Here is a 22,872-nt window from a genome sequence, read left to right as displayed (position 1 = left end):
GCCCTTCGAGCCAGCACCGCCATTCAATATGATCATGGCTGATCATCCACAATCAGTACCCTGTTCCTGCTTTCTCCCCATACCCCTTGATTCCTTTAGCCCTCAGATCTATATCTAACTGTCTCTTGAAAACATCCAGTGAATTGGCCTCCACTGCCTTCTGTGGCAGAGAATTCCACAGATTCACAATCCTCTGGATGAAAAGATTTTTCTTCATCTCAGTCCTAAATGGTGGGACTGTCGTACATTGAAAGACTGGAGCGATTGGGCTTGTATACTCTGGAATTTGGAAGGATAAGAGGGGATCTTATTGAAACATATAAGATTATTAAGGGGTTGGACACGTTAGAGGCAGGAAACATGTTCCCGATGTTGGGGGAGTCCAGAACCAGGGGCCACAGTTTAAGAATAAGGGGTAGGCCATTTAGAACGGAGATGAGGAAAAGCTTTTTCAGTCAGAGAGTTATAAATCTGTGGAATTCTCTGCCTCAGAAGGTAGTGGAGGCCAATTCACTGGATGCTTTCTAGAGAGAGTTAGATCGAGCTCTTAATCATAGCGGAGTCAGGAGGTATGGGGAGAAGGCAGGAACGGGGTACTGATTGTGGATGATCAGCCATGATCATGGTGAATGACGGTGCTGGCTCGAAGGGCCGAATGTCCTACTCCTGCACCTATTGTCCATTGTCTATTGTCTAAATGGCCTGCCCCTTATTCTTAAACTGCGACCCCTGGTTCTGGACTCCCCCAACATGGGGATCATGCCAAAGAGCGGCATTCTCTGAGATGATGACCTTCCAGCAGCACTGGATGTCCGTCTCTGAATGCATCCTGAATAGCTGACTGAGTTGTGAGCCAATGGTGGTCCTCAGCAAGCAGAACCCAATACCCACCCAAACACCACCATCACACCCGCACGCCACGATGTCTTGATCCTGGATCCTGGAATCGAGACCTTCCAACCCTCTCTGGTGGTCACCAACACTCAGGAACAACATGTTGATAGAAAAATTAAACATGATGAGGTTTTAATGTATTTAAAAAGTATTTGAACTGCTCTTAATTAAAAACATGAATTTATGTGAAAGATCCGGCAAGACTGAGTTGTAGTTTAGTTTAGAGGTACAGCGCAGAAACAGGCCCTTCGGCCCACCGACTCCACACCGACCAGTGTTCACCCCGTACACTAACACTCCTACACACACTAGGGACGATTTACAATTTTACCGAAGCCGATTAACCTACATATCTGTACGTCTTTAGAGTGTGGGAGAAAACCCGGGCACCCGGAGAAAACCCACGCAGGTCACGGGGAGAACGTACAAACTCCGTTCAGACAGCACCCGTAGTCAGGATGGAACCCGGATCTCCGGCGCTGTGAGGCAGCAACTCTACCGCTGCGCCACCGTGCCGCCCAACACTGCTGTTAGTATAAGCCCAACCGAGCCAACCTTCCCTCATCAGCCAGCTCCTTCACCCAAGGATACGACCCAGTCAACCTTGGAATTCACAGCCATCACCTGATGTGAAGTAGTTTTGATCTGACTCCAGGGAACACTTGCTGGAACTTTGAAATTAAATTGCAGCTGCAGAATTTAAATTGAGCTAATTAAATAATTAATTGGACTTAGAATTAAATGAGAAAACTCACATCAGTCTGAAGAAGGGTCTCGACCTGAAACGTCACCCATTTCAGTCTGAAGAAGGGTCTCGACCCGAAATGTCACCCATTTCAGTCTGAAGAAGGGTCTCGACCCAAAACGTCACCCATTCCTTCTCTCCAGAGATGCTGCCTGTCCCCGCTGAGTTACTCCAGCATTTTGTGTCTAAACTCATATCGGTAATGGCTCTCTCAAAACCAACCGATTGTTGTACAGAAGATAGACACAAAATGCTGGAGTAACTCAGATGGACAAGCAGCATCTCTGGAGAGAAGGAATGGGTGACGTTTTGGGTCGAGACCCTTCTTCAGACTCGACCCGACACGCCACCTATTCCATTTCTCCAGAGATGCTGGCTGACCCGCTGAGTTACCTCAGCATTTTGTGTCTATCCTTGGTCTCATCAGCATCTGCTGTTCCTTCCTACACACGGGAAGGATATTGTTAAGTTGGAAAGGGTGCAGAGAGGATTTACGAGGATGTTGCCAGGACTCGAGGTTCTGAGCTGGAGGAGAAGTTAGCCAGGCTCAGTCTTTATTCCTTGGAGCGCAGGAGAACGAGGTGCGATCTTATAAAGGGTAATGAAATCTGGAGGAGAATAGTATGGGGATGGATGCACAGAGTCTTTTACTCAGACGAGGGGAATCGTGAACAAGAGGACATGGAATTCTCTGCCTCAGAAGGCAGTGGAGGCCAATTCTCTGAATGCATTCAAGAGAGAGCTAGATAGAGCTCTTAAGGATAGCGGAGTCAGGGGGTATGGGGAGAAGGCAGGAACGGGGTACTGATTGAGAATGATCAGCCATGATCACATTGAATGGTGGTGCTGGCTCGAAGGGCCGAATGGCCTCCTCCTGCACCTATTATCTATTGTCTATTGACATGGATTTAAGGTGAGAGGAGAAAGATTTAATAGGAACCCGAGGGGGAGATTTTTCACAAAGAGGGTGGTGGGTGTATGGAACGAGCTGCCAGAGGAGGTGGTATGGAAAGGGTTGGAGGTGGTGTGGGCCAAGCGCAGGCCGGTGGGACTAGTGGAGATGGGGCAGGTTGGTCGGTGTGGGTAAGTTTGGCAAATGGGCCAGTTTCCACGCTGGATCACTCTGTGGCTCTACGAACGTTGCACTCTCTCATTTATTTCCCAGTTCTACTCTTCAAGTCAAGTCCAGAGTGTTTAATTATCATAAGTCCCAACAATAGAAACAATAAACCTCTTATTTGCTGCAGCACCACAGGTTCATTAATGCAACAATACACAAATAAAAAAACATAATAGTCAACAATACAATAAGTGAATAATTAATGACACTAGGTAACCATAATAGTGCAACACTTCATGGTCATAAGTTCCAGAAGCAGAATTAGGCCATTCGGCCCGTCAAGTCTACTCCACCATTCAATCATGGCTGATCTATCTCTCCCTCCTAACCCCATTCTCCTGCCTTCTCCCCATAACCCCTGACACCCGCACTGATCAAGAATCTGTCAACCTCCGCCTTACAAATACCCACTGACTTGGCCTCCATAGCCTTCTGTGGCAATGAATTCCACAAATTCACCACCCTCTGACGAAAGAAATTCCTCCTCGTCTTTCTAAAGATGCGTCCTTTTATTGTGAGGCTGCGGCCTCTTGTCCTGGGCTCTCCCAGCAGTACTGCTCTCCAACTAGTACTGGTCCCACGAAAAACGGAGTCTGTAGTTCAACCAAAGACACAACAGTCCATAGACGATGATGGTCGCTGAGGTCAGTGTGCAATGTTCTCGAGGCAGGTCAGGGCCGTTGGTGACTTGGAAAAGAGCCATGAACAGCAGTAACGAGGAAGTAACCAGTTGCCAACTTCCTCACTCCCAACTACGGGACAAGGTGACGTCACCGCCCTGCGCCCCACGTGACCTCACCCAGCCAGCGGCCACGTGCTCCCGCTCCACCAACGGCGGCCGCCCGGGCCGGGAGGCGGGTTGCTACGCAACCTCCGTCAGGCGAACACATTCCGTTAGCCTACACTGTCCAGGCCGACAGCGGCCCGCGGGCCTAATACGGGACAAGGGCGGTCCCGTACCGGACAAACCAATTCAGCCCAAAATACGGGATGTCCCGGCTAATACGGGACAGTTGGCAACCAACCCTACCAGTGGCAGAACTTTGGATAAGGAAGTCCTTTGGGAACTGTGGAAGGAAGCTGGGCAGGAGGATCGGTGAACGGAGGGTAGAAAACTGCTCACTTTTAGTCACACAAAGCAAGGGAGCTTAATTTCGTTTAGTTCAGTTTAGTTTATTGTTGCATGTACCGATGGTACGGTGAAAAGCTGTGCTAACATTAGACAATAGGTGCAGGAGGAGGCCTTTCGGCCCTTCGAGCCATTCAATGTGATCATGGCTGATCATCCACAATCAGTACCCCATTCCTGCCCTCTCCCCATACCCCCTGACTCCGCTATCATTAAGAGCTCTATCTAAACTCTCTTTTGAAAGCATCCAGAGAATTGGTCTCCACTGCCTTCTGAGGCAGAGAATTCCATAGATTTACAATTCTCTGAGTGAAAAGGTTTTTCCACATCTCTGTTCTAAATGGCCTACCCCTTATTCTTAAACTGTGGCCCCTGGTTCTGGACCAGTCAGTGGAAAGACTACATATGATTACGATCAAGCCGTGTACAGGTACAGAATACAGTTTTGGTCTCCTAATCTGAGGAAAGACATTCTTGCCATAGAGGGAGTACAGAGAAGGTTCACCAGATTGATTCCTGGGATGGCAGGACTTTCATATGAAGAAAGACTGGATAGACTCGGCTTGTACTCGCTGGAATTTAGAAGATTGAGGGGGGATCTTATAGAAACTTACAAAATTCTTAAGGGGTTGGACAGGCTAGATGCAGGAAGATTGTTCCCGATGTTGGGGAAGTCCAGAACAAGGGGTCACAGTTTAAGGATAAGGGGGAAGTCTTTTAGGACCGAGATGAGAAAGTTTTTTTTCACACAGAGAGTGGTGAATCTGTGGAATTCTCTGCCACAGAAGGTAGTTGAGGCCAGTTCATTGGCTATATTTAAGAGGGAGTTAGATGTGGCCCTTGTGGCTAAAGGGATCAGGGGGTATGGAGAGAAGGCAGGTACGGGATACTGAGTTGGATGATCAGCCATGATCATTTTGAATGGCGGTGCAGGCTCGAAGGGCCGAATGGCCTACTCCTGCACCTATTTTCTATGTTTCTATGTTTCTAGAATAGAGGGAATAGTTTTGTGCGAGATAAACCAGTAAAAGATAGTCCGAGGGTCTCCAATGAGGTTGATGGGAAGTCAGGACTGCTTTCTAGTTATTGTTCGGATGGTCCAGTTGCCTGATAGCAGCTGGGAAGACAAAGTCGTGCGTTTCACTTGATTATTATCACCAGAAGCACCCTGTGCATCTTAAGGGAACTTGTCTTAATCCTGTGTAGGAAACAACTACAGATGTTGGTTTATACCACAGATAGACACAGAGTGCTGGTGTAGCTCAGTGGGTCAGGCACCATCTCTGGAGAAAATGGATGGGTGACATTTCGGGTCGGGACCCTTCTTCAGAATAAGCCTTGTCCTAATCCTCACTGTTTCTGGCGATCATCTATGTGTGCACTGAAGCAATGTAATTCCAGGTCTTTAATGAGGCACCGTTTGAGTATTGTGTTCACCTGCTGTCAGAAAGATGCCAAAGCTGGAATGAGTGTCAACTCTTACAGGGAGAAGGCAGGAGAATGGAGACGAGAGGGAAAGATAGATCAGCCATAAGTGAGGATGTTTCCACTAGTGGGAGAGTCTAGGACTAGAGGTCACAGCCTCAGAATTAAAGGACGCTCCTTTAGGAAGATGAGGGAGAATTTCTTCAGTCGGAGGGTGGTGAATCTGTGGAATTCTTTGGCGCAGAAGGCTGTGGAGGCCATCGGCACGGTGGCGCAGCGGTAGAGTTGCTGCCTTACAGCGAATGCTGCGCCGGAGACTCAGGTTCGATCCTGACTACGGGCGCCGTCTGTATGGAGTTTGTACGTTCTCCCCGTGTCCTGCGTGGGTTTTCTCCGAGATCTTCGGTTTCCTCCCACACTCCAAAGAAGTGCAGATTTGTAGGTTAATTGGCTGGGCAAATATAAAAAATTGTCCCTAGTGTGTGTAGGATAGTGTTAATGGGCGGGAATCGCTGGGCGGCGCGGACCCGGTGGGCCGAAGGGCCTGTTTCCGCGCTGTATCTCTAAATCTAAAAATCTAAAATCTAAATCAATGGGTATTTTTAAGACAGAGATAGATAGATTCTTGATCAGTGCGGGTGTCAGGGGTCATGGGGAGAAGGCAGGAGAATGGGGTTGGGAGGGAGAGATAGATCAGCCATGATTGAATGGCGGAGTAGACTTGATGGGCCGAATGGCCTAATCCTGCTCCTATCACTTATGAACTTCTGAGAAGATTTACAAGGATGTGGGCAGGACTTGAAGGCCTGAGGTATAGGGAGAGGTTGAGCGGGCTTGGACTTTATTCCTTGGAGCGCAGGAAGCTGAGGGGAGATACAATGCACGCACAGAATCTTTTGCCTCCAGTGTAGGGAATCAAGAACTAGAGGGCAGAGGTTTAAGGTGAGAGGGGAATGATTTGATGGGAACAACGTTTCCACACAGAGGATGGTGGGTATATGGATTGAGCTGCCAGATGAAGTAGTTGAGGCAAGTACTATGACAGCCTTTAATAGACATTTGGACAGGTACATGGATAGGAATGGTTTAGGAGGATATGGGCCAAATGCAGGCTAATGGGACTAGTGTAGATGGGGCATATTGGTCAGAATGGGAAGTTGAGCTGATGGGCGTTTCCACGCTGTATCACTCTGTGACTCTAACTTCACAATTGGTCCTTAAATGGCTGCTGCCAAGGCCAGTCACGTCCCACCCTCCCACAAACACAGTCTACTTGTCCCCAAATTATTCCGGTGACTTCAACTGAATAGCGAGGGAGGGAAGGGCAGAGAGAGGCAGAGAGGTGGCATGTGTCCGAGCTGCTGTGGGTGGCAGGGCTTGAACATGTGTGTGTGTCTGTGTGCCCGTGTGTCTATGTAAGTGTGCGCCTGTGCCTGTGTGCGCGCCTGTGTGTGTGTGTGCGTGTCTGTCTGTCTGTGTGTGTGTGTGTGCGTCTGTGTGTGTGCGTCTGTGCGTGTGTGTGCGTCTGTATGTGTGTATATGCATGTGTGTGTGCATATCTGTGTGTCTGCATGTGTGTCTGCATGTGTGTATCTGCTTGTGTGTGCGGGTTTGTGCATGACTGTGTGTGTGTGCATGTGTGTGTGTGTGCGTGTCTGTGTGCATATCTGTGTGTCTGTGTGTGTGTTTGCGTGTGTGCCTGTGTGCGGCTTAGTGCATGCGTGTGTGTATGTGCATGTGTGTGAGTGCATATGTCTGTGCTTGTGTGTGTCCATGCGTGCATGTGTCTGCTTGTGTGTGTGTGCATGTCTGTGCGTGTGTGTGCGTGTCTATGTGTGTGTGTGCGTGTGTGTCTACGTGTGTATATGCGCGCGTGTGTGCATATCTGTGTGTCTGCGTGTGTGTCTGTATGTGTGTGTGTGTGTGCGCATGTGTGTGTCTGCGTGTGTGCGCGGGTTTGTGCATGCGTGTTTGTGTGTGTGTGTATGTGTGTGTCCGTGTGTGAGTGTGTGCGTCTGCCTGTGTGCAGGTTTGTGCATGCGTGTGTGTATGTGCATGTGTGTGAGTGCATATGTCTGTGCTTGTGTGTCCATGCGTGCGTGTGTCTGTGTGTGTGTGCATGTCTGTGTGCTTGTGTGTACGCACCTTGTGAATGCGTGTGTCAATTCACGTCTGTGGGTGTAGGCGTGTGTGCGTATGCATGTGTGTATGTGCGTGTGAGTGCATGTGGATGCGTGTGTGCGTGCATGTGCATTTGTGTGTATGTGCTGTGTGCACATGTATGTGTGCACGCGCAGGGGAGGGGTGGAATCATGTACATGTGTGTGTGAGTCCATGTATGTGGGAAGGAGGATAACGCTGTGCATGTATGTGGGCACGGTAGCTCCGTGATTGTGTGCGTGTCAGAGTGAGGATATCCCTGTGTTAACTTTGACAAATAGTCTTCCTGGGAATCCTGCAAATGTTGAGGTACTTAAGGACGGAGCTTATTAAAATTGAAATTAATGAAGGTATATATCAAAGATTAAAATGATTAAATGAGTAAATAACTGCATCACTTATTAAGAAGAATCATATTACCACCTGTTTGTTATCCCCTCATAACACAGCAAGGTCTCACTCAAATGAAGTGGCTGAGTGAGTTGATGTGGTATTGGACGGTTATTAAAATGTTTAATTGATCAAGGAAGGCAGGTCATTTGATTTCACAATGGCTGGGAAATATTATGCATGCGTGCTAGCGAATCTTCTTCAAAAACATATTTTCTTCAACTGCGGAGTCCTGGAAAGACTTTGAAGAAAGACATTCAGCACAGGCCCGCCCGGGTGCCTGTTCACAGGGGTGGGTGGGGTATATATTGTCAGCCTCTGAATCTTTCTGGTAACTGTTATATTAGTGTTTTATTCAGGCGCTTTTCTCGGTACATCAAAGTTGGTTCAGATACAATAGAACAAAATTCGAAAGAACAAAACCCCAGTGCTGGCAAAGACTCATCCTACGTTAACCCTCTCATTCCTGGGATCGTTCTCATTAACCTCCTCTGGACCCTCTCCAGAGCCAGCACATCCTTCCGCAGATATGGGGCCGAGCGTCAGAAAGCACCGCGCATAAGTTCATTAGTTCCAGGAGCCATTCGGCCCATCTAGTCTACTCCGCCATTCAATCATGGCTGATCTATCTCTTCCTCTCAACCCCATTCTCCTGCCTTCTCCCCATAACCCCTGACACCCGCACTGATCAAGAATCTGTCAATCTCCACCTTGAAAATGCCCATTGACGACATCCACTGCCGTCTGTTGCAATGAATTCCACAGATTCACCACCCTCTGCCGAAATAAATTCCTCCCCATCTCCTTTTTAAAGGTACGTCCTTTAAATCTGAGGCTGTGCCCTCTGGTCCTAGACTCTCCCACTAGTGGAAACATCCTCTCCACATCCACTCTATCCAGGCCTTTCACTATTCTGTACGTTTCAACGAGGTCCCCCCTCATCCTTCTAAACTCCAGTGAGTACAGGCCCAGTGCCGACAAACGCTCATCGTAGGTTAACCCACTCATTCCTGGGATCATTCTTGTAAATGTCCTCTGGACCCTCTCCAGAGCCAGCACATCCTTCCTCAGATATGGGGCCCAAAACTGCTCACAATACTCCAAGGAACTTAGAATAGAAACATAGAAACATAGGTGCAGGAGTAGGCCACTCAGCCCTTCGAGCCAGCACCGCCTTTCAATATGGTCATGGCTGATCATCCAGAATCAGTAACCTGTTCCTGATTTCTCCCAATATCCATTGAATCCCATTAGCCTTGAGAGCTAGATCTAACTCTCTCTTGAAAACCTCAAGACATTAAATCGTGACAACACAAATCCTTGGCCCGTTGGCTCAGTGCTGGCTTTGCGTAGAACATTCTCACCCACCCTCTCAGTAAAACATCATTCAGAGCAGGAGTGGATCCCAAATATTCCCCATGTTCATGGTACCTCGTCCTGGAGCTCACCCGTGTACCCCCTTGTATTGAAGATTATCTCCTGTTTACCTTGAACCCCATCCCCAGGCAATGAGTTTCGGATCACCAATGCATTCAAGGCTGAAGTACGGTCCCAACCCAAAACATCACCTATCCATGTTCTCCACAGATGCTGCCTGACCCGCTGAGTTACTCCAGCACTCTGTGAAACGTCACCTATCCATGTTCTCCACAGATGCTGCCTGAACCACAGCTTTGTGTCTTTTTCTGTAAACCAGCATCTGCAATTCCTTGTGTAGGAAGGAACTGCAGATGTTGTTGTTTTCCAAAGACGACATAAAATGCTGGAGTAACTCAGCGGGTCGGGCAGCATCTGTGGAGAACATGGATAGGTGACGTTTCATTGAGTGCTGGAGTAACTCAGCGGGTCAGGCAGCATCTGTGGAGAACATGGATAGGTGACGTTTCACAGAGTGCTGGAGTAACTCAGCGGGTCAGGCAGCATCTGTGGAGAACATGGATAGGTGACGTTTCACAGAGTGCTGGAGTAACTCAGCGGGTCAGGCAGCATCTGTGGAGAATAAGGACGAGTGACGTTTCGGGTCGGAACCCTTCTTCAGACTCAGTTCCCACCCGAACGTCACTCGTCCTTTTTCTCCAGGGATGTTGCCTGACCAGTTGAGTTACTCCAGTACTTTGTGTCTTTTTCTGTAATCCAGCATCTGCATTTCCTTACATCCCCAAGTTTGTTCTATGGTGGTGCAGCGTTAGAGCTACTTACCCACATCGCCAGAGACCCGGGTTTGATCCCGTCTACGGGTGCTGTCTGTAAGGAGTTTATACGTTCTCCCCGTGACCTGCATGGGTTTTCTCTGAGATAGAAACATAGAAACATAGAAAATAGGTGCAGGAGGAGGCCATTCGGCCCTTTGAGCCAGCACCACCATTCATTGTGATCATGGCTGATCGTCCCCAATCAATACCCCATGCCTGCCTTCTCCCCGTATCCCTTGATTCCACTAGCCACCTAGAGTATCGATCTTCGGTTTCCTTCCACACTCCAAAGACGTGCAGGTTTGTAGGTTAATTGGCCTGGTATAAATGTAAAATAGTCCCTTGTGCGCGTAGGATAGTGTAAGTGTGCGGAGATCGCTGGTCGGCACACACACGGTGGGCCGAAGGGCCTGTTTCCGCACTGTATCTCTGAACTGAACTTTTGTCACTTTGAATCTGTAACCTTGGGCTAGCTACTATCGGGCTCAGGTTTGGTCAGTGAACTAGATACACAAGTCACAGTGTGATACGTTCATCAGACCGCAGGCACTGGACTTCTGAAATATCCCCAGATTAAATATCACCCCCTTGAAATGTTAAGACTGTCCCTTCCCAGGTGCTGTCTGACCCGCTGAATATTCCCAGGTGCTGTCTGACCCGCTGAATATTCCCAGGTGCTGTCTGACCCGCTGAATATTCCCAGCATTCCCTTTTTTATTTGTGATCTTGACCTCCTCTTTCAAATCTCCTCTAGAGTTCCGAGTTTACACTTTAGAGGTACAGTGTGGAAACAGGCCCTTCGGCCCACCGAGTCCGTGCCCACCAGCGCACTAATACTATCCTACACACACTAGGGACAATTTGCAATTGCACCGACAATTAGCCTACAAACCTGTTACGTCTTTGGAGTGTGGGAGGAAACCGGAATACCCGGAGAAAACCCACGCAGGTCACGGGGAGAACGTACAAACTCCGTACAGACAGCGCCCGTGGTCGGGATCAAGAGAGAGAGAAAGAGTCAAAAGAGTGTTTTATTGTCGTGTGTCCCAGATAGAACAATGACATTGCTACCTGCTGCAGCACAACAGAATGTGTAAACGTAGTGCACTGTAAACAAGATGATAAATGAGAGATTGAACCCTGGTCTCTGGCGCTGTGAGGCAGCAACTCGACCACCTTGCTACCCCTCTCAACCTTCATCTTTCCACAGGGAATATGCTTTGCTTCTCCCACTGAATCCCTGTATTCCTGCAACTTTGTCTCTTGTGAATTCACACAAGGAAATGTGCAGTTGCTTTTAATAATGGGGTAGAGTCACATAGCGATGAAACAGGCCTTTCGGCCCGACTTCCCCATGCCCATGCTAACCATCATGCCCTATCCACGCTAGTCCCACCTGCCCACATTTGGTCCATATCCCTCTAAACCGTTCCTACCCATGTACCTGTCCGAATGTCTTTTAAATGTTGTTAAAGGGGAATGTTTTAACCCGGAGAGGGGTGGGCATCTGGAAATGACTGCCTGAGAGGAGGGGAGAGGCAGACTACAACAGTTGCAACAGGTCTGATGGAAACAAGTCAGACTTGGAGCCATAGAGTGGCACAGTGTGGAAACAGGCCCTTCAGCCCAACTGGCCCACACTGGCCAACATGTCCCATCTACACTAGTCCCACCAACCCGTGTTTGGCCTCTGAACCTGCCCGATGTACATGTACCTGTCTAAATGTATTTTAAATGTCGTTTGATTTAGTTTAGTTTAGAGATACAGTGTGAAAACAGGCCCTTCGGCCCACTGAGTCCGCACCGACCAGCGATCCCCGCACACTAGCACAACCTTACACATAATATTTTACATTTTTATACCAAGCCAATTAACCTACAAACCTGCACGTCTTTGGAGTGTGGGAGGAAACCGAAGATCTTGGAGTAAACCCACGCAGGTCACAGGGAGAACGTACAAACTCCGTACAGACAGCACCCGTAGTCGGGATGGAACCCGGGTCTTTGGCGCCGTGAGGCATCAGCTCTACCCGCTGCGCCACCGTGCCGCCCCGTGATAGCGTAATGTTTTGCGTATGTTTCTGAGGTCTGTCACTTCAATCTCTTTCATTGCATTTTAGTTTCAGCTGTCCTGCCCATTTCTGAGCCTTGCACAGATGGAACGTTTCACCCAATGATAATTAGACATGCCATCATTTTCTCTTTGCTTGAATGAATATTTCCCCCCAATCCCCCACCCCACTCCGGTGCCAAAAACAACATATTCTGAATGATTTTCCAAATTATTTGAATGGATTACCCAGCAATTTCAGTCTTTGCCCCGTGTTAAATATTGCTGCTTGTTAAAACTGTCCGTGCTTGGATTTGTTGCCACTCGACACTGGCTGCGCTGGAAGGAAATGCAGATGCTGCTTTAAACCGAAGATAGACACAAAATGCTGGAGTAACTCAGCGGGACAGGCAGTATCTCTGGAGAGAAGGAATGGGTGACGTTTTGGGTCATGACCCTTCTCCAGACTCAGGGGAGAGGGAAACGAGACATATGGAAGGGTAAGGTGTGAAATCGAAGGCGTTTGGCACGCTTGCCTTCGTCGGGAGGGTAGGGCACTGAGTACAAAAGTTGGGACATCCTGGAACATGGATAGGTGACGTTTCAGTTCGGGACCCTTCTTCAGACCAGGTGAAGTATCATTGTTTTGCAAAAGCATTTCTCCTGAGCACCTGGCTGTGACATTTCACGTCTTCATCAATCCCAACTCCACCCATCCTGAAGACATTGCTGTTCTGTTCCTCCACTAACTGTGGAGTGGGTGACATTTCGGGTCAAGACCCCTCTTCAGACTGGTGACCTGAAACGTCACCTGTTCCTTCTCTCCGGAGATGCTGCCTGTCCCGCTGAGTTACTGCAGCACTTTGTGTTCTTGCAGGCTGTGATGTTGGCTTCTCAGCGCACAGTATATTTGTGTTTCTGGAAAGTTGCAGTGTTGAAATGACAGTAAGTTGTCGTGTTTAATCTTAGAGAGAGATGTGGGCGTGCGGTGGGAGAGAAATTAGCCCAATATGAATAAGCAAAAGTAACGTGGGAACTGACTTGTAACTTAAACCTTGAAGTAGTTCCAACCCATTTGAACAATTCACGTTTACACAGATTTGAAGAATAGCGGGGTAGTTTATTTTTGAAACTATTAATTCTGTCAATCTATTTAAATTTGTCATTATTCCAGTGGCATGCAAGCATGGTTCAGTTGTTAGTTTTGCACAGAATAGATAGACACAGAGTGCTGGAGTAACTCAGCGGGTCAGGCAGCATCTCTGGAGAGAAGGAATGGGTGACGTTTTGGGTCGAGACCCTTCTTCAGACTGAGAGTCAGGGGAGAGAGAGACAGAGATATACGGAAGGGTAAGGTGTCAGCATCCTCGTTGGTGAGAGGAGAACTTCTTCAAAGAAGGCAGACCTTGAGGAGATTTCACATGTCAGAAGGAAATGTGTAGGAAGGAACTGCAGGTGCTGGTTTACACTGAAGATAGACACAAGAAGCTGGAGTAACTCAGCGGGTCAGGCAGCATCTCTGGAGGGAAGGAATGGGTGACGTTTCGGGTTGAGACCCTTCTTCAGCCTGAGAGTCGGGGAGAGGGAAGACACTGAGATAAGGAAGGATGAGGTGTGAAAACGAGAGATCAAAGGGAAAACGAGAGCTCATGGAAAATGTAGACTAGATCATTGTTATGTGGGAGAAGGTGACAACAAAGTATACAAAGATAAAATGTAATCAGGGGGGCAGTCAGACTGGTCGGAGAACTAGGGTGGGGGAGGGATGGAGAGAGAGGGGATGCAAGGGTTACCTGAAGTTGGATATGTCAATGTTCATACCGCTGGGGTGTAAGCTACCCAAGTGAAACATGAGGTGCTGTTCCTCCACCAATTTGCGTTGGGCCTCATTCTGACAGGTGGAGGAGGCCCAGGGCAGAGAGGTCAGTGTGGGAATGGGGAAGGGGGGGGGGAGTTAGAATGTTTTGCAGTTTTTTTGCATTTGGTGTGTGATGTGGTTAAACGTGTTTGTTTTTTAATTTCCCCAGGTGGATGAGTTCAAGGGCTTTGTGGAGCAATTCGGAATGCACATTATCTGCATGAATTCATTGGAGGGTTTTGTGGTGGAAGGAGTGACTGATTCAGGAGGACTGGAGTTGGACTTTAGAGGGACGTGCGGAGTGTGTATCTGCAGAGACAATCACAGCGAACTGTGGGGAGTGGAGTGGAGCGAAGGACAATGGACATTGCACTTTGGCACAGCAGTATGGAGACCGACCGCCGCTACATTCACGTTTGGAAAACAAAAAATACATAAAAAACTGGCTGCAAAAATGCTGATTCTCTCTCATACTAACCATCTTTTAGACAGCAACAAAAATGAGGTATTTGGATGCACTTGTTCAGCTGGTGGGTATAAAGCTTGCACAGTGTAAATATAACTTCTCACTTTGTGATCTTTCAGTTTAACGCTTTGAGAACTAACTGTGTGTGTGGTTCCTCTTTGGAGCCCGACATGTACTCCGTTGAAGATACTGTAAAATTGCCATGCACATATTTGCTGGAGATGCCGTTTACCTGTTGCCTCTGGAAACTGTTTCGACCTGGAAATATCATTGAGCCTGCTGCCTCTAACCTGGAACAGCGTTTCACCAGAAAGACCATTGCACAAAACTGGACAACGAGCAACAAAAGGAAATGCACCGGACCTTTATGGTTTTGTTTTGGGGGGGGTTTTGTTGTTGTTTGTTTTTGAAGAGAGTGGCAAAAATTAAGGGGGGGGTTGGTGAAGGGAAAGGACCGCACTAATTCTTTACTCATTTTCCTTCAGATTACCAGAGAGAGAGAATGGGCAAGAACGTGGGGCATTGCACTGCACTGCTCTGCCCTGCCCTGCCCTGCCACGCTGGTTTTGTTTTTGTGTGTTTTGGCAGCTCAATAATTGCTTGGCAGTCAGCAGAGATCGCTGAAATAGCAAAGGTGTCATCAGCTCCTGATGTGTTTTCTTTGTCTCCTCATTACCCAGTGACAATACATCTTGTCTTATTATAAATACATATGTTTTTTTTTAAATGAAAACGAAATGTACAGTTTTTTATAAACAGTATTTAACCAAGGAGAGCGTAGATGTGTCGAGACGGCACCGGCAGTTTATGTCCTTGTACAGCTGTATCTGTAAATTCTTTATATCAACATAACAAGTGCGTGAAAAAAAGAAAATGCACTGTGATATTTGCCTGGAGAATGACAGAAATGGTTATAACATATTTAATGTATATAATGTTTTATTTAAGATGTGTTTTTATTGTACTCTGTACCTACCTGTAGTGGTTGTCGTGAGGTCGCAAGGTTGATTTTTAGCACATTTTTTTGCCTTCATGCAGTGTGCACCCAAAGATATATCTTTGTAAAACAATTTCGTATCGACTTTTTATTTGTAAGATGCAGTATTATACGAAGAACAGATGAAAATAAGCTCAGGGTGTCATTTCTGTTGACTGCCTGGTTTGATCTGTTTACTGAGTGGTTCCTGTGTGAGAGAAAAAAAAAATAATAATGGACATTTTTAACCATTTTTTAAACAAATCCTCTTCACAGCCCGTGATCTTGAAGTTGTACCCAGTGACTGCCTGTGTGTGTAGTTCAGTCCCCATACAATACAGACCAGCGAGGCTGTAGATTAATTATTCTGCTTGCCCACCCCCTCCACCCCTCAACCCCCCCTTTCCCCCTAATCTCTGCAAGAAATGCACATTTGCTTACGTACTCGATAAATATCGTCAGGCAGCTTGCCGTTCACGGTACAAATCGAATTTCCCTCCAGATATAGGAGCATCTCTTCTGCTTATTAATATTAAAGCTATAAAATAAACCGAGGAAGGCATGCACAATCACTGTTCCCAACGAGCACTTGGGATAGTCTTCGTTGCTTCTCCCACAACGGTTGTCAAGGCCACTCTTAAGGCAATTGAGAATCTGGTCATCGGTAGGAAGGAATTGCAGATGCAGGTTTGCGCCGAAGATGGACTCAAAATGCTGGAGTAACTCAGCGGGACAGGCAGCATCCCTGGAGAGAAGGGATGGGTGACGTTTTGGGTCCGAAGAAGGATCTCGACCCGAAAAGTCACCCATTCCTTCTCTCCAGAGATGCTGCCTGACCCGCTGAGTTACTCCAGCACTCTGTGTCCGTGTTCTCCAGAGATGCTGCCTGACCCGCTGAGTTACTCCAGCACTCTGTGTCCGTGTTCTCCAGAGATGCTGCCTGTCCCGCTGAGTTACTCCGGCACTTTGTGTCTATCTATACGGTCGCTGGTTGTTGACTCGTTAGCCCTAAGAGCTAAATCTAACTCTCTCTTGAAAACATCCAGTGAATTGGCCTCCACTGCCTTCTGTGGCAGAGAATTCCACAGATACACAACTCTCTGGGTAAAAAAGGTTTGGTGAGACCACATCTGGAGTATTGTGTGCAGCTTTGGTCTCCTAATTTGAGGAAGGACGTCCTTGCTATTGAGGTAGTGCAGCGTAGGTTCACCAGGTTAATCCCTGGGATGGAGGGACTGTCATATGAGGAAAGATTAGGCTTGTATTCGCTGCGGTTTAGAAGGATGAGAGGGGATCTTATAGAGATGTATAAAATCATAAAAGGACTAAACAAGCTAGATACAGGAAAAATGTTCCCAATGTTGGGGGAGTCCAGAACCAGGGGCCACAGTCTAAGAATAAAGGGGAGGCCATTTAAAACTGAGGTGAGAAGAAACTTTTTCACCCAGAGAGTTGTGAAGTTGTAGAATTCTCTGCCACAGAAGGCAGTGGAAGCCAATTCACTGGATGGATTTAAAAGAGAGTTAGATAGAGCTCTAGGGGCTGGTGGAATCAAGGGATATGGGGAGATGGCAGGCAAGGGTCACTGATTGGGGGCGATCAGCCATGATCACAATGAATGGCGGTGCTGGCTCGAAGGGCCAAATGGCCTCCTCTTGCGCCTATTTTCTAGGTTTCTATGTTTCTCACCTCAGTCCTAAATTGCCGACCCCTTATTCTGAAACAGTGACCGCTGGTTCTGGACTCCCCCAACACGGGGAAGATTTTTCCTGCATCTAGCTTGTCCAATCCCTTAAGAATTTTATATGTTTCTTGAAGATCCCCTCTCATTCTTCTAAATTCCAGTGAGTACAAGCCCAGTCGACCCATTGATAGCACCGTTGTTAGAGACCAAAAGTCCTTGTGTCCTAAGTCCTGCCATGGCAGAAATCATACCGTCAGAAGTCTTTGAGTTTGATAGACTGCGGGTTTCACACACCAATGGCTCCCTCTGCTTCAGTGGAGCTTAATCCTTTGCAATGGTAAAGACTGGAGCTAAGAGTATTGGTCTTGCTATTTTAGTGTTAGGATCTGTCAATCCTTGACGTGGTCAGGATGTTTCCACTAATGGGAGAGTCTAGGACTAGAGGTCACAGCCTCAGAATAAAAGGACGTACCTTTAGAGAAGAAATGAGGAGGAATTTCTTTAGTCAGAGGGTGGTGAATCTGTGGAATTCATTGCCACAGACGGCTGTGGAGGCCAAGTTAATGGATATATTTTAAGGCAGAGAGGAACATATTCTTGATTAGTGCGGGTGTCAGCGGTTATGGGGAGAAGATGGGGTTGAGAGGGAGAGATAGATCAGCCATGATTGAATGGCGGAGTAGACTCGATGGGCCGAATGGCCATAATCTGCTCCTATCACTTGTCAACTTCCACAGGCAATGTTGCACTGGCATGGAGGAGCTGAGCACTGGTGCCTCTCTCTCTCTCTCTCTCCCTCTCTCCCTCTCTCCCTCTCTCTCTCTCTCTCTCTCTCTCCCTCTCTCCCTCTCTCTCTCTCTCTCTCCCTCTCTCCCTCTCTCTCCCTCTCTCTCCCTCTCTCTCTCTCTCTCTCCCTCTCTCCCTCTCTCTCTCCCTCTCTCTCTCTCTCTCTCTCTCTCTCTCTCCCTCTCTCCCTCTCTCTCCCTCTCTCCCTCTCTCTCCCTCTCTCTCTCTCTCTCTCTCTCTCTCCCTCTCTCCCTCTCTCTCTCCCTCTCTCTCTCTTCAACCATGGACTGTGAACCCGCTGCCAATGATCTAGAGTTTCCCAACAGTCAGACAGTAACCTGGTGCTATCGTGCTCAGTTCGAGCAGCATAGTGATTATGAAGCCCTGTAAGTAAAATCACCAGCAGATATCGACGGAACAGAAACCAGTAAAAGAGGACGTTCTATCCGCCTGGTCTTGTTGGATCTCCCAGTTGCTAACCATTTTCCCTCCCCTTCCCATTCCCACTCTGACCTCTCTGTACTGGACCTCCTCCATTGGCAGAGGGAAGCCACTTGGGCAGCTCCCAACCAAAAACTCTTCCAGCAGTTTGGGGGTTTTTTTTGCACTAGAAATCAGTAGTTTGCCATCTGAGCCTATTTGTAGGGTGAGAATTCTGAGCCGCACAATTATAAGCCAGTTAGTCTGTCAGCACCAGAACGATAACTAGTACAAGACTAAGTCAGTAAGTTTAATTCAGAAGGTCCTGGCTTTGAGCCCCATCCACACGGATCAGTCTGGGATGCAGTGTTCTGCAGAGGGAATGCTAAACGTTTCTAGTATCATCTTTTGGATGAGATATTAAATGGCGATCCTGTCTGTAAGCCATGGTTGTCCTAATGTTATTTTGCTCTGTGTGTGGATTGATATTAGTTCCTCAGTCAACACGAGGGGACTTGATAGGGTGAATGCACAGAGTCTTTTACCCATGGAAGAGGAATCAAGAACCAGAGGACATAGGTCTTAGATGAGAGGGGAAGGATTTTGTAGTAACCGAGGGACAATATTTTCACATAGAGGGTGGTGGATGTATGGAGCGAGCTGCCAGAGGAGGTAGTTGAGGCAGGCAATATCAACAACGTTTAAAAGACACTTGGACAGGTACATGGATAGAAAAGAGTTAGAAGAATATGGGCCAAATACGGGCAGATGGGTCTAGCTTAGATAGGGCATGTTGATAGGGCATGGATGTTGGGCCGAAGGGCCTGTTTCTCTGCTCCATAACTCCTGAATATTTGGCGATTTATTCCATTGGCATTTGGCTGCAACCACTCCCTACAATACACCAGCGATCATAATGACTTTAAAATACTTTCGCTTACTGAGATTATGAAACTCATTAAAAACAATAGCCAGTGTCCCCTTGATAAAATAATGGAATCCATACTAAAAGGATTAGGTTGAAGTAATGTTAAACAGTCTACTGTTAAAAAAAGTTTTCATTAAAACATTAACGACTCTTAAAGATATCAAAAATCAAGTAGGTAGAATAACTCCCTCTGAAAAAGTCTTTCCAAACGTTTTGGACTAAGACCTTCTGAAAGGGCTTTTGACTCAATTTATATATACACAGACGAGTTCCGATTGGCACTAGCAACCTTGTTATCAGTTCCATTCTTTTAATGCCTTTTATTTGGTAAAGCATGCCCAAAAATAGTGAGGTGGGTACTTTGGAGGAGGTGTGTGGGGAAGTGTGGGGTGGGAACACACAAGGATCAACACTTTTGACAGCTGTTTCTTATTTGCTTTCATGAAACTGAATGTGGTAACTGGTGGTAACGCTGTGAGAATTGAGGTAGGAACAGAATTGGCAGCGCAAAGGGCAAGAGGGCTATGATCAGAATACTTGTCTGAGAATTTGACACGGATGTCCGCATTTGAGCAAACAATGACAATCAACATTAACGAATGTGAAAGTATTTCATGTTGGGTGTGAAAATATTTGCAGTTTCCCACCACGAATAAAGAGCAAAGTCATTTGTGTCTCTCCCTTTCAACTGGTGCCATTTTCAATTCCTGAGCTACCTTTAAAATGCCTCGAGTCTGAAGAAGGGTCTCGGCCCAAAGCATCATTTATCAGTGTGCAGGAAGGAACTGCAGACGTTGGTTTTAACTGAAGATAGACACAAAAAGCTGGAGTAACTCAGCGGGTCAGGCAGCATCTCTGGAGAGAAGGAATGGGTGACGTTTCGGGTCGAGACCCTTCTTCAGACTCTTCAGGGTCTTGACCTTAAACGCCACCCTTTCCTTCTCTCCAGAGATGCTGCCTGTCCCGCTGAGTTACTCTAGCTTTTTGCGTCATTTATCCATGTTCTCCACAGATGCTGCTTGACCTGCTGAGTTACTCCAGCACTTTGTGACCTTTCAAGATGCTTTCATTGATTTGCTAAATCCCCCACCTTAAATAAAAACTACTAAGGGTATCTGGAATACTTGAAGTTATGTGTGGGAAGGAACTGTAGATGCTGGTTTAAGCCGAAGATGGACACAAAAAGCTGGAGTAACTCAAGAAAGTCAAGTCTGAAGAAGGGTCTCGACCCGAAACGTCACCCATTCCTTCTCTCCAGAGATGCTGCCTGTCCCACTGAGTCACTCCAGCATTTTGTGTCCGTCTTCTGCTTGAAGTTGTTATCTTGTTGAAGGAAAGTCGAATCCATCAATGTTACGTGATGTGGGGAGGAGAGAGAAATCATGCAAATCCCAACCTAGACTTGATGTCAGGAGTAAAACTTTAGACCAATAAATGTTTCCGTTACATTAATATATTGCAATGATATTCCAGCATTCTTTTTCAATAAGTACTTCTCCAAGACCGATCCTCTAATGCGACCAAACAATTAAAGTTCTGGAAGAACTCAGCGGGTCAGGCAGCATCTGCGGAGGGAATGAACAGATGGCGTTTCGGATCAAGTCATCAGACCGTGCGTCCAATTATGATGGTTGGTTCATTTATATCCACTATAATTTACAGTACAGATGTGAAGAATTGCTTTTCCTTTTACAGATATTTCCAAAGATTTCACGTCTTTCACAAGGAACAATCATATGATTATCATAATTCATCAGTTGGAGCACACTTAGTCGGCACGGACAGGTTGGGCCGAAGGGCCAGTTTCCATGCAATATGTGTGTTGTGCTGAAGTGGACAATGGCCCCACAGAGTCCGTTCCCATCACCTACGGCCTGACCAGTATTACTGAATTTGCCACCACACACTCAGTGGGAAGGTTACGGTGGTGGAGCTGTTGAGCGTGAGGTGGTCAGACCACCATGGGCACAGTTGGCATTATCCCAGTGTACGGGCCAAGCCCTCGTCCATTCCTATGGCCGTTTGCTGACCGCTGTCCATCGAGACTCCTGGTTTCAGGTATCAACCAGGTGAGCAAGGTCTCTGGGTGATATCTGGTTAGACAGGGTGGCACAGCGGTAGAGTTGCTGCCTCACAGCGCCAGAGACACGGGTTCGATCCTGAACGATATCCGTGTACCGGATGTTTTTTCTCAACAATCCACCAGTTGACTGGGCTTTTCTGAGGATGGTATTTTAGTCCACACTTGTTTCATTCCCTGTAGTTTCTGTGGTGGGAATCAAACATGTATCTCCATGTCAGTAGCCTGTGCCACCTGGGACCAATCCAGAACCCCCCCCCCCCCCCTTGCCCTCAGACTGTGCAGGAAGGAACTGCAGGTGCTGGGGGGGGAGGGGAGGGGAAGGAGAGGAGAGGAGAGGAGGGGAGGGGAGGGGAGGGGAGGGGAGGGACGGGACATGGGTTGTGGGTTTGCGGGAACTGCCCCAGGACATCGAGCGCCCGGGCCGACCGGACTTTGGACTTTGAATAATGGCGGTGGCCGCATGTGTGATACATGCACAAATAATTGCACCGTGCACAAGGAAAGCACCTTTGAACCTGCTGAGTGACTCCAGGTTTTTGTGTCTTCGCTCTCAAATGGTTTGGACCCGGCCTCAGTTCCAGCCCAAGATCTTGTATCTTGATCCTGTACTAAACACTGGACAATCAACAGCGAGGGGCACCCGGTAATTGTTTACAGGCCCCCTGTCACCCCAGAGAACAGGACTGCCCATGCCCATTATAAAATGTGCCTCACCTTCTGCTTGGGTACAATGGCGCATCTCACCAAAGGTATTCAGCTGCATTATCTTTGTACAAACAAATGGCATCTGTGGGTCTTGTAGCATCTTAGAGCAAATTCCCTCAATAGTGGTCCAAGACTTGGATGGGAAAGGTTTAGAGGGATATGGGCCAAAAGCGACCAAGGAGGACTAGCTTAGATGGGGCATCTTGGTCAGCATGGATGAGTTGGGCCGAAGGGCCTGTTACCATGCTGTGTGACTATGACTCTACCCATTCCAGCTCCCAGCATTGAAAGTGAACAAAACAACGTGATTATTGAGCTTAGACGATGTTCTACAATGATCCCCGCACACTAACACTATCCCACAACACACTAAGGACAGCTCACAATTTTTACAGAAGCCAAACTAACCGACAAACCTGCACGTCTTTGGAGTGTGGGAGGAAACCGGAGCACCCGGAGAAACCCACGCGGTCACATGGAGAACATACAAGCTCCTTGGAGACAGCGCCCGTAGTCAGGATGGAACCTGGGTCTCTGGTGTACAAGCTCCATACAGACAGCAAGTGATGCCTTGAAGATGATATCGTGTCAGCTACGCTGCATCTTTTACTGAGTCTTCCTTCAACCAATTAGGTATATCACCGTCCCACCAAGGAAGTTCATGTCATATGGTTCCCAGGGTCACCTGTGGAAAGTTAAGGTAAGTCATTGGCGAAAATATGTTAGCATAGAGTGATACAGCGTGGAAACAGGCCCTTCGGCCCAACTTGCCCACACCGACCAACATGCCTCATCTACACTAGTCCCACCAGCCTGCGTTTGGCCCATATCCCTCCAAGCCTGTCCTATCCATGTATGCAA

The 22,872-nt window shown here is 47.6% G+C and overlaps 1 protein-coding gene across 1 annotated transcript in view; it reads left to right on the top strand.

The window, feature by feature from the left end:
* The window catches only part of ahdc1 (AT hook, DNA binding motif, containing 1), an 86,066-nt gene extending 69,961 nt beyond the window's left edge, over positions 1-16,105 (top strand). Inside the window, exon 4 of the mRNA XM_078422975.1 lies at positions 14,133-16,105. The gene's annotated coding sequence lies outside the window, so the exon portion shown is untranslated. The remainder of the gene's footprint in view (positions 1-14,132) is intronic.
* The last annotated feature ends 6,767 nt before the right edge of the window (positions 16,106-22,872 follow it).

Source organism: Rhinoraja longicauda, chromosome 27 (assembly GCF_053455715.1).
Source record: "Rhinoraja longicauda isolate Sanriku21f chromosome 27, sRhiLon1.1, whole genome shotgun sequence".
In the NCBI taxonomy this organism is placed as follows: domain Eukaryota; kingdom Metazoa; phylum Chordata; class Chondrichthyes; order Rajiformes; family Arhynchobatidae; genus Rhinoraja; species Rhinoraja longicauda.
This window is presented reverse-complemented; position numbering and strand designations above follow the sequence as displayed.